This window comes from Thermobia domestica, chromosome 18 (genome assembly GCF_964235325.1).
Source record: "Thermobia domestica chromosome 18, izTheDome1.hap1.1, whole genome shotgun sequence".
Classification (NCBI taxonomy): Eukaryota; Metazoa; Arthropoda; class Insecta; order Zygentoma; family Lepismatidae; genus Thermobia; species Thermobia domestica.
Genome location: NC_137471.1, coordinates 145,650,546 through 145,675,632, shown reverse-complemented (window position 1 = coordinate 145,675,632; position 25,087 = coordinate 145,650,546). Strand labels below are relative to the sequence as shown.

Below are 25,087 nucleotides of genomic sequence, written 5' to 3'. Positions count from 1 at the left end.
GGCCTACATGATGAAGAAAACAGAATAGGCCTGTGAACAGAATAAAAAGTTTTCCAACATGTCATATGCAATCTTTTCTATTCTTACAAGAAAACATATGAAATATAATTTTTAAAATATTTCGAATATTTTAAAAATAAATTCGTTCGTAATATGAGAAATATTTTTCAGATATATTTTTAAAACGCCTATTAATTTTGTATGGAAATGTTTTTGTTACCTTGTCCTGTGACTTAAATGAAATATTTTCATGCAATATTTTAGAATTATTTCCACAATATTTTATCGAATGTTGAATAAATTCTCTCACAAGAGTATCGTAGTAGCATTATTACCAATCATTATACTAATTATAGCAGCATCAAATAAATATATTTGTTAAAAATTTGAAATTTATAATATCCTGGTGGCATCGCACAGACTTTTATTTGCGATCGTAAAATAGCATCGCTACATCAACTGTCATGTGTTTCTCAAAAGTACCAGCATTCCTTGCGCGATATGTTGAATTTGAGTGTTGATCTGTCCCTGTGAAGTTGTGAACATATTTACACGATCAGTTTATCTTAGTGGTCCGTATAAAGTGCACCAATACCGTCAAAATCATCAGTTTATAAACTGTCCAAAGGTAAAAGCAGGGGCAAGAAAGCAACAAGAAGAAGAAGAAGTTGTGACAACGCAAGAGCTTACAAGAAAAGTCGGTAAGTGGAACGATTACATAAAATAATTTAGCTTTATTGTCTGTAAAAGTTATGACAAATTTGTTTACAAATTAGTAAATTCATGTGGGAGGCTAGATTTCCATTTTTTATGTTTATACATAAAATACCGTGCAGGTTTCTTTTGGCTCACCATTCGAAATAATTGCTGAAAAATGAATTATTTAATAATTTTCTTTTTACTGTCTCCTAAGTGATTTTCGATAGGCGATTTGAAATACGTCACATGGCATAGATGAAATTCAAAGGGAGCGTCAGATGTAATTGTCGAAAAATTACAGTTATTATTTTATGATTTGCGTATATATATACGGGGCCGGATATATCACGTAAAAACTACAGTACAAAAAATACAAATCAGCCTGTACTACGTGGCCACTAAAAAGCACCAATAGGCAGGGCTCTAGAACACAGGTCTCTCTTCCCATTTATCTGTAATATAGACAGAAATCAACGTGCCCTGCGGGGCTCTAACCCGCTTTCACTTGCTAACGCTCGCTCGGCAATACTATGTGAATTAAATATTTTACTTTGGTACAGAGAAAAAATCTATTAACCTATATGGGGACCTGTGTTCTAGAACCTTCCCGCAACAATACTATCTGAATCAGAGCAGGGCAAAGGTGGAGGACAGCAGGAGCGAGTGGATGCTTTCCAAAGAAAAGGATGTGGGCAAGACTTTACTTTAGGCAAGGAAGTGGCAGTAAACAATTCATCTGAACCTGTTCCTGCAGTTAGTTACAGTTCTCAAGAAGGAAAGACAGAAAACAACGTGCCCTGCGGGGCTCTAACCCGCCTTCACTCGCTAACGCTCGCTCGGCGATTTGTACTTTATAATATTACTGCCTTGCCCAAAGTAAAGAGTTACCAGGCGTATATTACCATTTTAATGACAGGTTGTAATAATTCTGCGTGTAGTTATACTTCTGGCGTGCCACTCGAAATCTGTTTTTCTTTCAGAAGTAATGTTCCCGGGGCATTGCTAATACTATTCTAGTTATTATTATAAACGTATTGTTTTGGATGCTCCGGGGGGCACTGCCCTCCCAAAAACAGGTCTGGAAGAAACACTGCTCGAAATACTTAGTGAGATATAATTCTTTCGCCACTTTCTTTCTTCTTGTGTATTCAATGATTTTCGCCAAGCGAAGTATAAATTTTTCACTTGGCATAGATAAAATTCAAGGGGAACGTCAGAATTAATTGTCGGAAATTTACAATTCTTTTAGGATTTGCGTATTTATACTGAGTCCTGATGTGTGGATAAGAAGTACAGTACAAAAAATAGAAATCAATCTGTGTTAGTGGGCTTCTAAAAAGCACGAATACCATCTAACCGAGTCATGGAGGGTGAAGGCGGGGGCCCAAGGGGGTTCTTCCGAAGGGAGCAGGCACGTACTCTTCTATTTTGATCACGGGATAATGGCGCGTATATTACCATTTTAATGACGTATTCACGATTTCTTTTAGGGGACAGGTGCTTGGCTAACTGTTCCTGGAGATGAAAAAATTCTGCAAGATAATTTATTTACTTTAATACAATTTCAATGGGCTTAAACCCGGAAGCCCCCCTTAAATACACCACTGGGTTATAATAATTGTGGGGATCATTCGAGCAGACGTTTACACCGAGAACAAAATTTATAGGTAAAATGTAAAGTATTTTTCGTGAAGGAATAAGAGTGTGAATGTAAGTTATTTCTGTCATTGCACAGCTTATTGAAATGGATTTTGAATGCAAATAGGGTAGGAGTAAGCGGCGGGAATTTCCGGTTCATACGTTAGTAGTGAACATCTGCGATGGCCGTAATGTGATTTTTTTAAAATAAAGAATTGTGTAATAAAGAGAGAAGGATTATAATGTTTCATGGTATGGTGAAGCGCGTAAAATGAACTGCGCAAAGTGTGGAAAAGATGTATTCACGAATAAAAATTCAGAACAGAGGCAATAGCCCTACATACACTATTTTCAGTCGTAAAGGTGAGAAAGAAAGGGGGTATAACGCACGTGTATTAGCTGTGAAAGGTTTTTTTAAAGGATAGAAGTTAAGTGTTTTTGAAGATAAGAATAATTACAAATATTGTAAATGACCATCCTCTTATATGCGTACCCCCACCCCCCTGTCGCTGATGTGCCTGCTTCCAGCGCTGTCGCTCGGGCCCCCTGTTGTGTTTCTGCCCTGACTCGGTTAAATAGCGTTCTTACTTTTTACTGGCCACCTAGCACAAGTTGTTTCGCTTTTTCTTTTACAGCTTCTCATTTAATGCATAGGGGACCACGGTTGCTTAGTGGTAGAGCGTTCACCTCCAGTGCTTGGAGTCCCTGGTTCGATGCCAGCTCGCGCGGTGTCGACTTTGTGGTGAACAAACGTGCTCGTGGGTTTTCTCGGGGTTCTCCCGTTTCCCCCCACTTTCTTCATTTCTCATTATCACCGACTTCTTTAGCCTAAGAGGCGGGACGTTAAATTTAAGGATTTTTCATTTAGTGCATGTTCTGCAAAAAGAAACCGGAAGATGCAAGAAATGCGTCAAAATTTGGTAAAACAGCCTGCTCGAGTATTGCCTAATTCTGCGTGCAGGTTTACTATTGGCGTGCCGCTCGAAATATTTGTTGAAAAATTATAATTCTTTCGCTAATTTTGTTATTGTCTCTTAAGTGATTTGCGGCAGGCGAATGTAAATAGTTCACCTAGCATATATAAAATTCAAGGGGGCCATCAGACTAGATTTGCCGAAAAATTACAATTATTCTTGTATTGTATTGTATTCAGGGTTTGCCCAAGTGGGCCCAGCCCGGAAAAAAACACCGGTTTTTTTCGGGTTGGACCCACCTGGGTTTTTGAGATTTTCGTTAGTATATTATTGGTGCAATTAACGTGATCACGTTGGAAGTGATTATTATCAGATTTTGGACTTTCCTTGGGCACATTAGGTGCTTTAACGTTAAGGTATACAACATCCAAAGTAAGACCTTTATAAAGTTCTTAATGCACTGAATGCATTTAAAAAAGCCGTACCTTAGATTGAGATAATTATAGAACAAATTCATTTATGGAATGTGCTTATATCCTATTTGAAGTAAAATATGCAATTTTGTCTTTAGAAAATACTTTCCGTGAATAGTGTGCTCGCTTACTTAGCGACGCCGAAGGACATTATCCTTCATACATCTGATGGGTTTAGTGCCATAAGTGCTGGTAGTACTAGTAAATATGTAGTGTATTGATAAAACTATTAGTATTATTTTTTATTATCTTTGATGGTAACACTGGTATTCTTCAGTAGAGTTTGGTTTTCCAACAACAGTTTAGTTTATTTGTTTGTTGCTACTTTTCAAATAAGCTTTCTGTAGAATCAACAGCAGCAATAGCGTTAAAAATCGTGTCAAATTTAAGAATCTTAGTGCTCGGAATTTCGAAGAGTGCGTAACGCTTACTATTTCAAGTGCCGAATTCAAACTTTGTACTAGTAGAAGTTTCGATGTACAGTATAGAAAGCTTGCATTTTCGGAAAATAATAATAAACCTTCGTCGCGAAAGAAGTGCTCGGGAAATTCCCGCAATTAAACGCACAAAGCATCGAAACTGAATACCGGTACTTCAACAACAAAACTGTTTGAAAAAAATGAAATGAACTCTTTCAGTTTTACGTCCCACGGTTATGCCTGTTAGGCTAAAGGAGACCGTGATTATGAGAAATGAATAAAATTGTGGAATGAAGCAAGTGGGAGGAAACGGAAGAACCCGAGAAAACTCACGAGCACGGTGTTTATCCACCAAGAAGTCGACACGGCGCGAGCTGGAATCGAACCAGGGACCCCAAGCACCGGAGGTGAACGGTCTATCACTGAGCCACCGCGTCCCTAATAAATCTGTTTATTTTACGCTGTAAGATATTTAGTTTCATTTAAGACATATTGAAACATTTACTTTATGAAATTGAATTATACAGCGTGTTTCAAAACAACACCGACAACGTTTTTGAGATGATTCCTGACACCAAGATAAGACAAAAAGTATAGACCAACCTGGGTGCACAATTGCTTCCTTTCGGACTTGTAGGCTGCTGAGAATATGAAAAGATGAACTTTAAAGGTCTATAGCGCCAAAACTATGGGACCTACCGTAGTCGTGTCGAGACTTCACTTAAAAACTGAGATGTGCATTCTCCAAAACTACACGTTTCAGAATCCTGCGGTACTCACGCAACAATTTTTATAGAGTTAGCCTTGCTACTGGCATATAATTTGGAGTACTGGCCAACTACCGCTTGTTCATGTTTTCGGCAGTGAACTTCAACAACAGAACCATTTATTTTACGCTAGAAAATATTTAATTTTATTTAAGACATTTTGAAACTTTTATTTTATAAAACATGAGTTATAGATTGATTTGTTTAAATTAAATTAATATATTTGTTTTCAATTAATATATTTGGCGAATGTCAGTGAGGGTATTAGGCTGATTCGTTCTATATTTGTTCGTTCGTCTGCCTGTACCACACGTACAACAGGGTACCACTTTCCGTCTTTTAAGTTTAAATTTTCAGGGTACAAGTACGAGACAAACTAAATCTCTCATGTTCAGATTTTGGCGGCATACCAACCTAAAATTTCAAAATAGCGGGTATCCACGCCGCAATTTTCAGGTTTTCAAGTTGAAATTTTCAGAGTAGAAGCACAAGACACTCTAAATTAACTGTATATATTTTGGCGGCGATCCAACGTAAAATTTCAAAATGACAGTCATGTTTCAAAACAGCAGTGAATATAAAATTGTTGCAAGTTGTGACAATCATAATCTTGAAATATAAATCACATTTTAACACTTTTACCCTAAAGGCATTGGAATATTTTTAAAAAAAACCTCAATTAAACCCGATGAAAAAACAAACCCGAAAAACCCCATATGGGTTCAGGTGTGTTGGACTTTTTCAAAAAAGTCCGGGTTTTTCAAACACTGATTGTATTGTATTTATTTTCACACGTTTTCATACAAATTGTTCACAACGTGAACGTATGAGTTGGACACGTCACAAGAACGTTGTATGTGTGCATATTTATACATTTAAATCTACATCCAATAGTAAAATAGCGTCAATTTAAGTAAAAGAGGTATAATTTTTCATTATTCTAATTTACATACAACGATATAAAACAATATAACAGTTAATAAAGCATTACATTATACATATGCAAAAATATATATACACTTTAATCCTTATTTACTACAGATATTTTTAATATAAGTGATCATGGATTTGCGAGATATTCTCCTACAGAATAGAAGCAGTGCTCGAATAGTTAGTACTTGATTGCTTTATTGAAGCCGGATGTTTTGTTTTTTAAAGTGGAAGGAAGCTTGTTATAAATATTCACTGCCATAGGAAATGTACTATTCTTATGCACTTTTAAACGTGAAGACTACATTAAAATCCGACGCTTGTCTTGTATTATGCATATAAATATCTGAGTTCAACCAGAAATTGCTTGTTATACCTATCTATATATCTTTTTTTTACAAATTTTAGAAGTTCATATATATATAAACATGGAAGAGATAAGATTTCAATAAATTTAAATAGAGGTTTAAAAGAAGTTCGAGAAGAACTACAGTGCCAAGAATGAAAACCAACCAAAAGTCATACTAGTAGTGCTTCTCTTGTAAATATAAAATACAGCTTCTGCACAATGTGTAGGAATACGGCGCCGGTGGAAAATAGTTATCTTATACAGTTGTCTTTCATATGCACTTACGTATTTTATCCATCGTAAAGCATTTATAATTATTTTACACTTGTAACGCTTCACTTATAAACCTAAAATACATGTATATTACTTTGAATTTAATTCTATCGCCTGCAGAATTTTATTTTTTATAAATGTGTCTTTTCATGCATAGTTTTGAATTTTACCTGCATATCTTCCAAAATGTGGTGCGCCGAAAGTAATCCAGCACCTAAAATTAAAGGTCTGAGTGACGACTGACTGATCCTCGCACAAGACAAGCCGATTAATTTAAAAACTTGAAATTTCGACAGTACATAGGATTTGTGACGTATGGTAACACTAAGGAAGATTTTTTGGAAATTCTACGTGAAAGGGGGAATAAGGGGTGGGAAGTACTTTAATAAAGTGGCCATATCTCTGAATGTCTTAGGCTTAGATGCTTGAAGTTTTATTTGGACTTCTCATTTAAAATAATTTGATACGTTTTAAGGGTTTTTTGATATTTTAGTAAAAATGGAAAGATAAGAGGGGAAAATGACAAACAGGGGATGGGTTTGCAATTATTATAATCAAATGTCGATATCCCGAAACATTTGAAGGTTAGGAGCATGGAGTTTGGAATTCGGACTCATCATTTAACATAATTAGGCACGTATTTCAGTTTTTAATTATTATTATTATTATTATTATTATTATTATTATTATTATTTTGACACAACTTAGAATGGAAGAAATACGCGGATATGCGCGGATACGCGGAAAGGGATGAAAAGCATTTTAATAAGATGGCCACATCTCCGAATCCCTTAAGCTTAACTTAATGCTTTGTATTTAGGCTCCTCATTCAAAATAATTTGTACGTGTTTCACTGATATTTGATATTTTAGTAAAAATCTTAAGAAAAGAGGGGCAAAGGAAAAAAAGTTTTGGTTTGAAGGTTAAAAACATGAACTTCTAATTTAAAATAATTAGATAAGTAATTAAGCTTTCTTATTTATATATATGTCCTAGAAGGGAAGAAGAAGGGTGCTGACGGCGATGGAGGTGGTAAAAAATATGAAATTAAATGAAAATGAAATCTTCCAGTTTAATGTCCCACGTTTTTGTCTATAAGCCTAAGGGAGATGGGTGGTAAAAGTTAGTAGACACGTGTCCGAGAGTTTTTGAAAATTCCGTATATTAGAGTGAAAGAGGTTCAATTGTTGGTCCGACAGTGAAGCGAGTACGTTTAGAACTAGTTGAAATGTTTAGAAAGAACGTAGTTCATCTCTGCTGCATGGGGTCCTTGGTTCGATCCCAGCTAACGCCAAGCGGGCTTTGTGGTAGAAAAACCGTGTGCGTGTTTTTTCTCTTGGCTGTCCCGTTTCCTCCCACTTACTTTATTCCACTATTTCATTCATTTCTCATCATCAGCGTCTCCCGCTGGATGCATAAACGTGGGACGTTAAACTAAATGTTTCATTTCATCTTAATTTCCATGTACAATACCTGCTTCTTGAGTTATACATAATATTTTCAATCTCTGAACAATGCTAAACTAGTGTATTAATATAGGTTGCTGACATTATAGTACCTACAATTCTCCGCAGAATTTGATATTTATGAATTCTGATAGAACAACTTCGTGTAGGCTTTGCTTTGGAAGTAATTTGGAAATACGTGACTTGTTAAACAATGCATGCTAGAAAGTATCTCTCATCCATGTTCGCGAATAGTTTGTTTTCTGCATTACTACTCCCTGAATACAGCGTGGGTGTAAAGTCAGTTCTTATTTGTAACAATGAATATTTCTAAAACTAAGCAACTTTTTACAGTTTTATTTTCATCGAATACATTATTAGAGTCCACCATTTGGTTATTAAGTTACATTTCAACGTATGCTCCCGCATTTTCCACAACTTCTAAAATGTTAACAGTATCACACGCCAGCTAAGCTGATGCCAATTTCTAGGATAATCTAAATTAAAAATAAGTATTGACTTTATGACCACCGTGTATACTCTGAAACTGTTAAATTATTCCTCGTCTTCCTGTAGATTTCGTAATATTTTTTATATATACGTTGCTTTCATCAATTTCTAATTTACAACGGCAGGGTTGGCTGGTTTAAACAGCTGTTTAAAAAAACAACAGGTTTAAGCCAAAAAAGAAAAAAGAACGAAAAATGCTTTAAATCGTGTGAACCTCATTGTGTGGTCTCCACATATCACACCATATGCATTATGTTTATCTACTTTTCATCTTTTAATCAAGGGGTCCCGTGTTCAATTCTCGGTCGAACCACAACCCATCTTTCAAGTGTAAACCAAGTAGCGATTCGGTGTCCCTTTAAGCGAAAGTCTTCTCCGTGATAACTTTTGGTATTTCAGAAGGATGTTAAGCCTAAACATATGAAACGAAACCAAATTGTATATTTCTACTTGCCTGAATGCCTGTTGTTTTATAAAGAAGCCAAGGTTGCTTAAATATATTGATAGAAATTGGCAAAATGTATCAACTGCCTACGTAGCTTCCAACATCAGCTTGAATTCGACTTTGTTTTAATTTTGTTGAATGTTATCTACATAATAAATTTGTCATTTAATATGATACGTTGACCTTAAAATTTTACATACAAATACATTTAAACTAATAATAGGAGTTTCCCAATGGCTAAGGCGGGAGTTTCCTGATTTATATGTAATTCTGTATAATGTTTTTACTTCTGTAACTAATCTTTTTGTCCTTCTGAAATGACTTTTGACAATTATATTAACAACTAGGCCTATGTAAAGATCAGTATAACGTATTTTTATCAGGAGTCCTTCGTGAGTGAGTCGACAATCTCACTTCTGACCAATTAGTTCCGGTTTCGTGTCGAAATGGACAATTTTTCTTGGATGTAAGCCGAGAAGCGGTTTGGATTCCCTTTCAGCATAACCTTGTTGTTGCATAATAACACCAAGACGAAACAAATTAACTTCTGTCCATATCTAATATAAATACAAAGAGTAAATTATTTAAACAAAAAAACTGTTTTTTTTTTTCAATAAAACCCATGGTTTTTGCCAACCCTGTACAACTGCTTGAAAATTAGTATGTAACCTTTCTTTTATTGGAAAAATAAAACGTCAGTGCAAATATTAATTTTTGAGGATGCCCCAATTGCAACTGACTCGGTGAGACTGTCGTCTAAAATCAATATAATTTGTTTAAGGGCATCAGTTGTATGCTCTAAATTTCCATTACTATTACTTGAGTGCTTAATGTGTATTTCATTACAGGTCTAAGAAATGAAAAACTGGGAGGTCACAGCTTAGAAGTCATCACAAGAAACATCATGAAAAAGACAAGTGCAATAGCTGAGCAATTTAGTTGGCACGGTGCAAAAGGAAAGAGCTTTCCTCGTTAACCACTAACACAATAATAGGTAAGAAACTCTCACTTCTGTTCTTTAATCTGATTTTCAGAGTGGAAAATAAAAAAATATAGAAGTTGTCATTTGAATAGGGATACACTATGTTTAAAATATTGTAAAAAAATAAAGAAAGAAAAAAGAAAAACATTATGGTGCCCTTTTTATTTTCTTCGCTTTAAATACTTACTATTGTGCCATGAATACTTCTCAGAACCATCTTCCTGTAAACTTTATTTCCCAAAAGCATATTCTGCAACCGCTGTTATTACATTTAATAGGCTTTGGAAATCCTTTGTTTTAACAAAATGTGCAATTTTCCTGTCCTCAAGTGACACGTTTCATTTAAGTGCCCGTGGAAGAGAGAGCTGAATATGTATAAAATATATTTCATCTTTTTACTGAATTGTTCTGTCATGTTGGTAGTTTTCTTGAGCATTTCATGATTAATTCCTACATTATCAAAATTATTCATTTGTATAAGGCAAAGTAATATGTATGGCCTGCTCCGTGGCAAAGAAATCGAGCAAGGTAGCGGTCATCAAAGCCTTAGTAACCATCTCGGCATTCATCTTGAGCGACTGAGGGAAAAAGAATGATCGGGCCCAGATTTGAGATCGGAGCCTTCGGAATGAGACGCTAGTTCATCAACTCAAATGCTGCCACATGTTTTCAAATTATTATTATTTTTAATATTAGGTTTAATATTTATAAGATGCTATACTTTTTAAAAATAAAAGTGCGAAAACTTCAACATGTTACAACGTCCGTAATTAAGCTACAGTCTGAGGTATGTCACTTTCAGCTTTAGCTCTTGTCTTCCTTGCCTTTTACACTTTCTTCAGGATGTTACTTTTGTAACACATTATTGTCTTCACAACCTGCTGTAGGTCCTACACAAACATTTTAAATATTTTTGTAAGTTTAAGATGTAATAATGATCTCTAATCATTCCCTGCTGTTATTATGTTATTTAACACTGCCTACTATTTTTATTTTCAGAAACTGCAACACGAGAGAAACGTAACTCACGATGAGATCGCGTGGATTATTGGGATTTGGCTTCAACATGCCATACAGAGACGGACAAGAAGATCAGATAAGAATTCCGCTGCAGTTCCACAAAACTTGAAGTGACAATTCCCAGCGTCGAAATTAGAATTAGTTGTGGTAATCAAAAGTGAGATTATACAGAAGCAAATGAGTATTTCTGGTTATCCAGCAATGTGATATTTCTTGAAAGTAGCAAGAACCCACACAGCAAGGAATATTTCCTCAATCAAAAGAAAATATTTTCCTTGGTTTCCAAAAGGTTTTCCTTCTCTGGAGATTTCCATGCTGGTTTCCCCAATGTATTCCGAATATTTCCCGAAATATTTTCCCAAGAATGTTTGTAAAACATTTTAGAAATTACCGAGAGTACATTTTGAGAATGCTAGCCGGAAAGTAAATCCAGGAAAATATTCACAAAATATATTAGAAATGTTGTTTTGGATGTAATGTAATATGTTTTCACTGTTGAGAAGGGAATGTTTTCGAAATGATTCTAAAAATGTTTTCTATATATGATACGGAAAACAATGAAACGAAATATATTCCATATATTTAAAAAATGTTTTCTAATACGTTATTTGCAATATTTTCTATTTTTACGAGAAAACGTATTAAATATGTATTTTAAAAAAACATTTAGAATATTTTAAAAATAAATTATTTCGTAATATAAGAAATATTTTTCAGAAATGTTTTAAAAAGGTTTACTTAATTTTTACAAAAGTATCTAGGTAATCTTCTCCTACAACTTAAATTAAATATTTTCATATGATATTTTAGTACTATTTCCAGAATATTTTATCGAATTTTGAATATAAAACTTTAAAACGTAAAAGAAAACATTAAAACTGAATGGAAAAATGTTTTCAATTGTGTTTTGGAAGATATTTTGTGTCTTTAGTGAACATTTTCTGATATAGGTCTATTATAGAAACATTTTTACATTTTCAGAATATACTCTTCCGTTACTGGAGAAAACATATTCCTTGTTATATCTGAGAAGTATCCCAAATATTTGCCGGAAATATTTTTTAAAATGTGTTTAAAGAACATTTAATGAAGTACAGGAAGCAGTGGCGTTAAATAAGCTTTCCGGACTTAAGACCCCCCAAAAAATTGTTTTATTATATTAAAGTAAATGAAATAACCTGCACAATTTTCACATTTCCAGGAATAAAGTTAGCAAAGATACCCTCCACGAAACGAAATCGTAAATACGCCACTGACAGGATGTGCATTTTTAGAACGTAATAGGAAAATAATGCAAGGAAAATTTTCACAAATTGTAATACAAATATTGTGTTGAATGTAATGTAATATGTTTCCAATGTTGAGAGCAGGAGTAAAAGTGAATCTGAAAAGGTGAGGCGACGGTAAGTAGCGGATGACGTCACACCATTCTTCCTGCCTATCTTTGCCCATTATATATATATATTTTTTTTTTTAGGAACTGGGGAGACGCCGTACATCGCACATTTTACTCCTAGTTGAGAGAGAAAATGTTTTCGAAGAAACACTAAAAATGTTTTACATACATGATAAAGAAAACAATAGGCCTATGAACAAAATAAAATGTTTTCCAACATGTCATTTACAATCTTTTCTATTGTTACAAGAAAACATATGAAATATAATTTTTAAAATATTTCGTATATTTTAAAAATAAATTCGATCGTAATATAAGAAATATTTTTAAAACGCCTATTAATTTTGTATGGAAATATTTTTGTTACATTGTCCTGTAACTTAAATGAAATATTTTCATGCAATATTTTAGAATTACGTATTTCCAGAATATTTTATCGAATGTTGAATAAATTCTCTCGCGAGAGAATCGTAGTAGCATTATCACCAATCATTATACTAATTATAGCAGCATCAAAGAAATATATTTGTTAAAAATTAGAAATTTATGATAGGCCTATCCTGTGTGACATCCCATAGACATCTGAGATTGCAAATTAGCATCGCTACATCAAACGTCATTTGTTTATCAAAAGTACCAGCATTCCTTGCGCGCTATGTTGAATTTGAGCTGTATCATTGATCTGTGGCTGTATTTAGGCAGAGATAAATAAAATATAATAAAATAAACCAGTATATTCAATCATGTTGAAGAAGATATCTTTATATAGAAAAAATAATATTTAAGACGATGATTATTTGTATTGCTTGTAATATTCCTTCAACTGAAGAAATATATTGAAACTTACGGAAATAATCAGCTGAATTTAACTACCAAACACACTTATAGGCTAAAAGAAGACTTCGAAGTTGGTAAGTATAACGATTACATAAAATAATTTAGTTTTATTGTTTGTACAAGTACAAGTGGATATAGTATACATGAAGCTGCATCAGTTCCCGAAGGAGCAGGACGCTCATACTTTTAGAGATTATTCATTGAGTATGTACGAACTTATAAAGGGGGTAACAAAGCGACTTTTATTTACTTATCTACTGATACGAAAATAAAAAAGAACGTACCTGTACTTTATATCTGCATGTGTAGTGCCCTTGTACTTTATCTATGTGTGTGTATGTGGAGGGGGGGATTTAACGCATATCGCATGTCTTGTGCACATGGATACTTCTTACTATTGCACTACGTAGAAAATTTATGATATTTCATGTAGAAGTGATAATAGAACACAAGAAACGTAGATCAGGGGGTTCTTATGTATACTATTGCCGTACAAGCTTATGTTTACAAATTTATAAAGGCATGTGGGATGCTACTTTTTTTCTCTATACATAAAATAACGTGCAGGTTTACTTTCGGCTCACCATTCGAAATAATTGCTGAAAAATAGATTCTTTTAATAATTTTCTTTTTATTGTCTCTTAAATGATTCGCGCTAGGCGATTTGAAATACGTCACATGGCATAGATGAAATTCAGAGGGACCGTCTGAAGTAATTGTTGAAAAATTACAGTTATTCTTTTATGATTTGAGTATATATATATACGGGGCCGGATGTATGATGTAAAAACTACAGTGCAAAAGGTACAAATCAGCCTGTACTACGTGGCCACTAAAAAGCACCAATAGGCAGGGTTCTAAAACACAGGTTCCTCTTCCCATTTATCTGTAATAAAGACAGAATAAACGTGCCCTGCGGGGCTCTAACCCGCCTTCACTTGCTAACGCTCGCTCGGCAATACTATGCGAATTAAATATTTTACTTAGGTACTGAAAAAAAATCTATTAACCTATATGGGGGATCTGTGTTCTACAACCTTCTCGCACCAATACTATCTGAGTCAGAGCATACGAGGGGTGCTTCCAAAGGGAAAAGATGCGGGCAATTCATGTGAACCGGTTACAGCAGTTACAGTTCCCAATAGGGAAAGACAGAAAACAATGTGCCCTGCGGGGCTCTAATCCGCCTTCACTCGTTGACGCTCGCTCGGCAATGCTATGTACTGACATAATATCACTGCCTTGCCCAAAGAGGCGTACATTACCATTTTTATGACAGGTTATAATAATTCTGCGTGCAGTTTTACTTCTGGCGTGCCACTCGAAATCAGTGTTTCTTTCAGAAGTAATGTTGCGGGCGGCATTGCTCATGCTATTTCAATTATTATTATAAACGTATTGTTTTTATACTGCTCGAAATACTTAGTGAAATATAATTCTTTCGCTACTTTCCTTCTTGTTGTCTATTTAATGATTTCCGCCAGGCGACGTATAAATTTTTCACGTGGCATAGATAAAATTCAAGGGGGCCATCAGAATTAATTGTCGAAAAATTACAATTCCTTTACGATTTGTGTATTTATATTGATTCCTGTGGATAAGAAGTTCAGTACAAAAAATACAAACCAATCTGTGTTAGGGGACTACTAAAAAGCACGAATGCCATCTAACCGAGTCAGGGAGGGTGAAGGCTTGTGGCCCAAGGGGGTGCTTCCGAAGGACGCAGGCGCGTACATTTCTGTTTTGATGACGGGTTAATTGCGCGTATATTACCATTTTAATGACGTATTTACAATTTTTTTCAGGTGAGAGGGGCTTGGCTAACTTTCTTCTGCAAGATAATTCATTTATTTTAGTATAGTAAGTACAATTTCAAGGGGCTTAAGCCCGGAAGCCCCCCTTAAATACACCACTGGGTTATAATAATTCTGGGGTTCACTCGAGCAGACGTTTACACCGAGAACAAATTTTATAGTTAAAATGTAATGTGAAATATTTTTTGTGAAGGAGTGAGAGTGTGAATGTTAGTTATTTCTGTCATTGCATAGCTTATTGAAATGGATTTTGAATGCAAATAGGGTAGAAGTAAGCTCCGGGAATTTGCGGTTTATACGTCAGTTGTGGACATCTGTGGTGGTCGTAATGTGAACATTTTTTTTTAAGAATTGTGTAATAAAGAGAGAAGGATTATAAAGTTTGTGCAGAGTCATGATATGGTGAAGCGCGTAAAATCAACTGCGCAAAGTGTGGAAAAGATTTACTCAAAAAGAAAAATTCAGAACAGAGGCAATAACCCTATATACACTATTTTCTGTCGTAAAGGTAAGAAAAAAAGGCGGTGTAACACTGGTGCATTAGCTGTCAAAGCTTTTTTTTTTCAAGGGTCGAAATTAGGTGTTTTTGAAGAATAATTACAAATATTGTAAATGTTTTTCCACCATCCTCGGTTATGCGTACCCCCCTCCCTTGTCGCTGATGTGCCTGCTCGCTACGCTGTCGCTCGGCCCCCCCTGCCATGCTTCTGCGCTGACTCAGTTAGATAGCATTCGTGGTTTTTTACTGGTCACTTGATACAACTTAGAATGGAAGAAATAGGGCGGATACGCGGAAAGGAGTGAAAAGCATTTTAATAAGATGGCCACATCTCCGAATCCCTTAAGCTTAGAAACTTGATGCTTTGTATTTAGGCTCCTCATTCAAAATAATTTGTATGTGTTTCACTGATTTTTGATATTTTAGTAAAAATTTGAAGAAAAGAGGGGCAAAAAAAGTTTTGGTTTGAAGGTTAGAAACATAAACTTCTAATTTAAAATAATTAGATAAGTAATTAAGCTTTCTTATTTAAATATATGTCCTAGAAGGGAAGAAGAAAGGCGATGGAGGGGGATTGGAGGTGGTAAAATTTATAAAATGAAATGAAAATGAAATTTTTCAGTTTAACGTCCCACGATTATGTCTATAAGGCTAAGGGAGATGGGTGGTAAAAATTAGTAGACACGTGTCCGAGAGTTTTTGAAAATTCAGTATATTAGTGTGAAAGAGGCTAAATTGTTGGTCTGACAGTGAAGCGAGTACGTTTAGAACTAGTTGAAACGTTTAGAAAGTACGTAGTTCATCTCTGCTGCATGGGGTCCTTGGTTCGATCCCAGCTAGCGCCAAGCGGGCTTCGTGGTAGACAGGGTTGGCTGGTTTAAACCAAGGTTGTGTAAACCATGGTTTAAACCAGCTGTTTTTTTAAAAAAAAAACAACTGGTTTAAACCAAAAAACGAAAAATGTTCGTAAAAGTGTAAGTGTTTGTAAAATCTTGATGAACACACGTTTGTGGGTTATCACGTTTCACTCCCATATATTATTCGTATTATATTCAGACCTAAATTCCCCATTCATTACTCAAAAAGATTATACTACAAAAGCAACTTTTTTTATAAGTTTTTAAATGTTTGTTTTGTGATTCTTTTGTAGTTGTTGTTATTGCTATGTAATTGCAATCGAAGAAAAATTTCTAAATATTTTTTTCGTTTCAGTATTTACTATTGATAAAATACATAGAAATACCGTACTTTGTATGTGTGTGTGTGGGGGGGGGTGTCATACAGACCCCACGAGAGACATTTAGTGAAATGAGAAGTATCTTTGGTATCTATTTATGTATAAATGAGTCTGAGCAAACGTGAACTCAAGTAATTCGTATCTTTAATCACTTTTCTTACTGATATGCAAATTAAGTTATTGTATTTCTTTAATTTGGACCAATAAAAGTCGTTGTTAACTAACTTGAACTAAATTAGATCTTCTGTACTCCGTAGTACTTTGAAATTGTCCATATGTAATTCTGTATAATGGTTTCACTTGTGCAACTGTTTATACGATTGTCCTTTTGAAATGACTCTTGACAGTTATATTAAGAAGCATGTACACATCAGTACAACGTTATTTTTATCAGGATTCCTTCGTGAGTCAGTCGGCAGACGTATCGCATTTATGGCCAATCAGTCCTGGTTCCGAGCTCAAATGGAGGACAATTTCTCTCAGATGTAACTCGAGAAGCAGTTTTTATTCCGCTTTAAGCTTATGTGACCCCTTCCAGCATAACCCGGTTGTTGCATAATAACAAAAAGGCGAAACAAACTTATTTCTGCCCATAGATGAATATATGGAGCAAATTATCTAAACCAAAAAACCTGGTTTAAACCAAAAAAACCTGGTTTAAACCAAAATACCGGTTTTTTAGGTTTTTTTAAATAAAAACCATGGTTTTTGCCAACCCTGGTGGTAGACAAACCGTATGCATGTGTTTTCTAGGGGCTGTCCCGTTTCCTCCTACTTACTTTATTCCACTATTTCAATCATTTCTCATCATCAGCGTCTCACTTACCCTGGATCCATAAACATGGGACGTTAAGCTAAATGTTTCATCTTAATTTCCATGTACAAGTACCTGCTTCTTGAGTTATACATAATATTTTCAATCTCTGAACAATGCTAAACTAGTGTATTAATATAGGTTGCTGGCGTTATAGTGCCTACAATTCTCCGCAGAATTTGATATTTATGAATTCTGATAGAACAACTTTGTGTAGGCTTTGCTTTGGAAGTAATTTGGAAATACGTGATTTGTTAAACAATGCATGCTGGAAGGATCTCTCATCCATGTTCGCGAATAGTTCGTTTTCTGCATTACTATTCCCTGAATACAGCGTGGGTGTAAAGTCAGTTGTTGTTTGTTGCAATGAATATTTCTAAAACTAAAAAACCTATCACAGTTTTATTTTCATCGAATACATTATTAGAGTGCACTTTTTGGTTATTAAGTTACATTTCAACGTATGCACCCGCATTTTCTACAACTTCTAAAATGTTAACAGTATCACACGCCAGCTAAGCTGAAACTAGTTTCTAGGATAATCTAGATTAAAAATAGGTATTGACTTTACAACCACCGTGTATATTCTGAAACTGTTAAGTTATTCCTCGTCTTCCTGTAGATTTCGTAATATTTTTTTATAGATACGTTGCTTTCATCAATTTCTAATTTACAACGGCAGGGTTGGCTGGTTTAAACAACTGTTTTTTTTTCTAAAAAAAATGGTTTAAACCAAAAAAGAAAAAAAGAACGAAAAATGCTTTAAATCGTGTGAACTTCATGGTGACGTCTCCACATATCACACCATCTGCATTACGTTTATCTACTTTTCACCTTTTAATCAAGGGGCGCCGTGTTCAATTCTCGGTCGAATTGAAAATTGGCAAAATGTATCAACTGCTTACGTTGCTTCCAACATCAGCTTGGATTCGACTTTGTTTTAATTTTGTTGAATGTTATCTTCATAACAAATTTGTCATTTAATATGATACGTTGACCTTAAAATTTTACATACAAATACATTTAAACTAATAATAGGATTTTCCCAATGGCTAAGGCGGGAGTTTCCCAATTTATATGTAATTCTGTATAATGTTTTTACTTCTGTAACTAATTTTTTTGTCCTGAAATGACTCTTGACAATTATATTAACAACTAGGCCTATGTAAAGATCAGTATAACGTATTTTTTATCAGGAGTCCTTCGTGAGTGAGCCGGCAATCTCATTTGTGACCAATTAGTCCCGGTTTCGTGTCGAAATGGACAATTTCTCTTGGATATAAGCCGAGAAGCGGTTTCGATTCCCTTTCAGCATAACCTTATTGTTGCATAATACCACCAAGACGAAACAAACTAATTTCTGTCCATATCTAATATAAATACATAGAGTAAATTATTTAAACAAAAAAAACTTTTCTTTCAATAAAACCCATGGTTTTTGCCAACCCTGTACAACTGCTTGAAAATTAGTATCTAACTTTCCTTTTATTGGAAAAATAAAACGTCAGTGCAAATATTAATTTTTGAGGATGCGCCAATTGCAACTGACTCGGTTACACTGTCGTCTAAAATCAATGTAATTTGTTTAAGGGCATCAGTTGTATGCTCTAAATTTCCATTATTACTTGAGTGCTTAATGTGTATTTCATTACATGTCTAAGAAATGAAAATCTGGGAGGTCACAGCTTCGAAGCCATCACAAGAAACATCATGAAAAAGACAAGTGCAATAGCTGAGCAATTTAGTTGGCACGGTGCAAAAGGAAAGAGCTTTCCTCGTTAACCACTAACACAATAATAGGTAAGAAACTCTCACTTCTGTTCTTTAATCTGATTTTCAGAGTGGAAAATAAAAAAATATAGAAGTTGTCATTTGAATAGGGATACACTATGTTTAAAATAGTGTAAAAAAAATCTGGTGCCCTTTTTATTTTCTTCGCTTTAAATACTTACTATTGTGCCATGAATACTTCTCAGAATCATCTTCCTGTAAACTTTATTTCCCAAAAGCATATACCGCAACATTTAAAAGGCTTTGGAAATCCTTATTTTAGCAAAATGTGCAATTTTCCTGTCCTCAAGTGACACGTTACATCTAAGTGTCCGTGGAAGAGAGAGCTGAATATGTATAAAATATAGTTCATCCTTTTACTGAATTGTTCTGTCATGTTGGTAGTTTTCTTGAGCATTTCATGATTACTTCCTACATTATCAAAATTATTCATTTCTATGAGCAAAGTAATATGTAAGGCCTGCTCCGTGGCAAAGAAATCGAGCAAGGTAGCGGTCATCAAAGCCTAATTTAGCATATCTCGTACTTCCACCGTCAAAAATTCAACTTAAAAGACTGAAAATTGCGCTTCGTAGCGTGGATATTCGCTGTTTTGAAAAAATGGCCGCCATTTTGATATTTTACTTTGGTATGCCGCTAAAATCTATACAGAAAATTTAGTGTCTCATGCTTGTACTGTGACAATTTTAACTTAAAACGCCGAAAGTTGTACCCTGTAGTGTGTGTGGTAGAGGCAGACAGAGGAGTTCAGTTGATTTTGTGTTTAACGCCCCTTTCAGCAGCGAGGCTATATGAGACGGGAGCTACTGATTAACGTGGAATCCGAACCACATGAGCTCCCTCCTGGGAGCAAACCCGGGTCCCACATCGAAGACGCGTACACTAACCGGATAGCCATGAAGGAGCTCGGCAGACAAACGAACAAATGTAGATCAAGTCATCCAGAAGCCTGACTGACGTTCGCCAAATATGAATACCAAAAGGGGTCTATTAATTTAAAACAAAGATACAATTCATGTTGTATGAAATAAATAAATGTTTTAAAATGTCTTATATGAAATTAACATCTTCCAGCGTAAATAAACCTGCCATATTTTCTCCATGAGAATACGGGAAACCTCAGATCCTCCCCTTCTCAACATTGCAACACAATGCAATGAGCTGTAGCTCTGGTTATAAAGAAAAGTATAATGGGCCGCGGTGGCTCAGTGGGAAGAGCGTTCACCTCTGGTGCATGAGATCCCTAGTTCGATCCTAGCTCGCGCCAAGTGAGCTTTGTGGTGGACAAACACCTTGTGCGTGCGTTTTCTCAAGATTCTTCAGTTTCCTCCCACTTTCTTCATTCCGCCATTTCATTCATTTCTCATCATCACTGTCACCTTGCGCATAGCAGGCATAACCGTGAGACTAAAACTAAAAATTTCATTTTATTTTATTTATTTTATTTTATTTTTTCAAGAATATAATAGGTAAAAGTTCACTAAGCAGCATCTGCTTTTCTCTGTTCCTACCCTGCAATTAATTGTACAGACTGAAGATGCCTAAAAACTTAAGATGTGCTATAAAAATACTTTACAGGAAAACAATATGCAAATTATTTAAATCAGTGCTACAATCTATCTTCAATATTCTTCGCGCGTTTAGCAATACTTATTTACATGGCTGTATTTGCCAAAATTACGTTCGTCTCAGTTTAATCTGATGAAAAGCAAATTTTTTTTCCTTGTGTCGTGTGTAATTGTCAGGACCAGATTTACATTTTTCTAAGACCTGGACCAAAGCACAATTCTGTGCCCCTAGCCTCTGAAAAAGATTATAATTCTTGTTAACTTATCTAATGTGTTGCTGGAGAAAAGGTTAGCCAACTTCCCTGTGTTTGTAAATATGGAAACACTTTTTTTTTAATGTTCCAGAGAGTATCCGAGTTTCCATCAAGTGCAATGGAAAAAGGAGCATTGCAAATTTCGCTCGCTATCGAGTCGAACAGGGTGGTGTAATAACTTCCTCGAAACTGTTACATGCAACAGCGCACTGTTCATTCACTAATTACAGGATTCCCAGCCAATGTCAGAATTTTTTGTTTTTCACTTTTCGAATAAGCTGATAATGATAGCAGAAATGGAACGGAATTTAAATACGGCACATTTCTCTGTCCCGACTAAATTTACCGGGACGCGAGACTTTCCCGTATTTTACGGGACGTATGGCAGGCTTAAGCGTAAAATAAATAGTTTTATTGTTGAATATTCATTTCCGATCCTTCTGCGTTGAATTCGGGAATTTCCCGAGCACTTACTTCACGGGAACTAGTACGGAAATTTGAACTTAGCACTTGAAATAGTAAGCGTCAGTGGCGGATCCAGGGGGCGCCCCCCAGAAGAGGAAACTTTCTTATTTTATATATAAAAATAAAATCCATCCCAGAAAGCCTCTACTTTGCCCACGGAAAGTCTAAAATCTGATAAAAATCACTTACAATGTGATCACCTTAGTTGTACCAATAATATACGAACAAATAGATCAAAAACCCAGGTGGATTTTAAAGTGGGTTTTTTCGGGTGGTTCCAACCCGAAAAAAAAACACCGAGTTTTTCGGGCTGGGGCCACATGGGCAAACCCTGTCTTCCTTGCCCTTTACATTTTCTTCAGAATGCTACTTTTGTAACACATTATTGTCTTCACAAGCTGCTGTAGGTCCTACACAAACATTTTAAATATTTTTGTAAGTTTAAGATGTAATAATTGATTTCTAATCATTCCCTGCTGTTATTATGTTATTAAACACTGCCTATTATTTTTTATTTTCAGAAACTACAACACAAGAGAAACGTAACTAACGATGAGATCGCGTAGATTATTGAGATTTGGCTTCAACATGCCATACAGAGACGAACAAGAAAATCAGTTAAGAATTCAGCTGCAGTTCCACAGAACTTGAACTGACAATTCGCAACGTCGAAATTAGTTAGTTGTGGTAATCAAAAGTGAGATTATACAGAAGCAAATATGTATTCAGCAATTGGATATTTCTTGAAAGTAGCAAAAAAAGTGACATTTCGTGAAAAGATCTATTCCCCATGCGCCGTAGATTTGTAGAACATATTTTCAGCAACATACATAAATACTGTTGTTGATTTCTATTGAATTAGCGTGTCAGTGACATAATTTTCTAGAACAAGTTTCTACAAGTTAAAATGTGAAGTTCTGATATTTGAGAAGATTGTCCTTAATGTATAGAAACAAATAATACGAGCAGCATGAAGATTCTGCTGAAGAGAATTTAAATAAATAAAGCCAGAATAGTGTACATTTATATTTTTATTTAACTACTAACCGATATAAACTGATATATATATATATATAACTTTATTATAGTGGACAATGTAAATTATAACTACATAATGTTAGCTTGCTCTCATAATTTTATTTTATTTTTTTTTTAAATACTCAAAATCTTATTTATGCACAGAATGTTTCTGGGTGTTCCACTGCTACTACTGGTATGTGGCCACGCCGTGTATGTATGTTGGGGTGTCTTATGTCATATTGCGAGGTTCAGACTGCAACTTACAGTCTTCACAATCATCGCGTGCCAGTTTTCAAAGCGGCTATATTGGATTTATTATTTTTAAGATAGGAAAAGGATTGCCAACAATTGTTTCTTGAATTGCATGTCTAAACCTCAATCCTTTTCGTATTTTTTTTAATGGATCCAATACAGCCGCTTTCAAAACTGGCAGGCGACGATTGTGAACACACTGATATCCAGTTTGAATCTCGTAAGTCACATAAGACACCCCTACATATATGCACGGCGTGGCCATATACCAGTAGCACCAGTGGAACACCCAGAAACCATTTGTGTAAATAAGATTTTGAGTAAAAAAATGCTTAAAATTATGAGAACAAGCTAACATTATGTAGTTACAATTTACACTGTTTATTATTATAATTATTATTATTATTAATTTTTTTATTTTTATTTATTTATTTCTTTATTTATTTTGTCTGAGTCTGTGGGCTGCAATGGTTTTTCGTCATGAAGACAGAGTGAGGCAAAGGCGTCTAAGCAGGTAAAATTGGACAGAAGAATATTATGTTTTCTTCCAGCTGCTATGTCATAGTCTGGCCGCCTTGTTTTCGACCCACTATTTGTTCCCAGCAAGAAGCCATTATATATTGTTGACACATGTGATTGATTTTATTTTAGAATATATTATTTTTGGTAAAGGAAACATATTTAATCATTGAATATTATGTCAGAAATAAAGAAACTCAATGTTGACATGTAACGTAAACACATGTGTATGTTTTGTGTTTACATCAATGTTTTGTGTATGTGATGAATGTTTGTTTGGCTACGGCTAGACGCTTAATCGTCAGTTCGTATGCTATTGTAATGTGTAATTTGTAATGTTGTGATTCAAGAATGAATTGTCATCAGATTGTAATATGATAACATTGACACACTTTGACTGTGGCATAATCATTGAGTTTGCAGAAATTTGTGAGTCTGAGAATTTGATCACGATGTAATTCGGGTGAAACCAATGTTTTACCAATAGCTGAGATATACAGAAAGTCAACAACAATGAATTCCAGGATGTCTGGAATCCTAGTATAAAACCTCATGGTTTTGAGGATCATGGATCAGAAGTGGACCATCATACATCGAGTATACACCTAGAGATCCACTCATATTTATATCGCAGTAGTTACTTAACTGTGATTCTCTTCTACGGTTAGATCAGGAGATCTATTACTTCCTGTAAACCATTAATGTGGAGTATGGTTTACTAATAGTCAGTCACTCCAGACTATTACAGCGAGACATTCAGCTTACAGAACATCGACAGCAGTTCCAGGCATCATCACTAGAAAGGTACGTGTATCTCAGTTATGTTCGAGTTATTCGTGGTTCAATTCTTAGATGCTTAAAGATATGTGATCTGGCGTTTATCTACAGTCTTCGATCAGTTACAATAATACACACTTTTTATGGAAATACAGAGATTTCATTCAAAGCTAATTTAATGTGGTTTACTTCTGTTATCCTTAACCTACTCATTCTAGATGGTGAGTAGCAGCGATCTTCGACCGTCAATTATCATTTTCATCCCCATGCAAACTAGGCACGACGGTGGAAGGTTGTTATGGTGGAGATTTGCTGGTTTTGTAACGATCCTAGTGTGCGAAAAGTACTAGTGTAACTCCCACCAGTCTTATGGTGGAGATAGCTGTGGTTCGAGTCCCGCGCCGGTACAGTTTTAAGGTTATGAGTAGTTCTCACCAGTCTTATGGTGGAAATAATTTCGGTTCGAGACCCGGGGTGTGTGCTAGTGTAGTTCTCACCATTGTTATGGTGATAGAAAGCTATGGTTCGAATCACTCAACGAAATAATTTTAGTTTTAAGAATAGGTTTTAATAAGTTATGGTTTAAGTCCGGTTTAAATATATAAATTTATAGTAATTAGTATGTTAAGATTTTTAGTATGATCATTCACCAATTGAATACGAGATTTGGTTCGGATCTCGAAAGACAAAGGCATTGACTCAAGTAGATTAAGTAATTACTTTAACCCTCACCACCCACCCTCACTTCGTAATCAAAGTTGAATTAAGTATTTTAAATAAATGAATGAAAACACGGTGTTAACTAGAGCACAGAAAGCGAGTAAGGGAATAAATATTGATGTGAATAATTTATTTGGTGTGAGGACACCGGAAAGACGAAATACTTCTTGCAGTCAGGACAAAGTCGCGAGTCCTAAAATTGTTGTGAGTAGAGAACCAGTTTTCAATTTCCCGAGTAGTCCGGTGACTAAATCAGTATC

The 25,087-nt window shown here is 35.0% G+C and overlaps 1 long non-coding RNA gene across 1 annotated transcript; it reads left to right on the top strand.

The window, feature by feature from the left end:
* The first annotated feature begins 509 nt into the window (after positions 1-509).
* On the top strand, positions 510-11,498 carry LOC145674937 (uncharacterized). Its single transcript, XR_014129082.1, has 3 exons — positions 510-701; positions 9,711-9,856; positions 10,844-11,498. It is a non-coding gene; the product is annotated as an uncharacterized LOC145674937 (long non-coding RNA).
* The last annotated feature ends 13,589 nt before the right edge of the window (positions 11,499-25,087 follow it).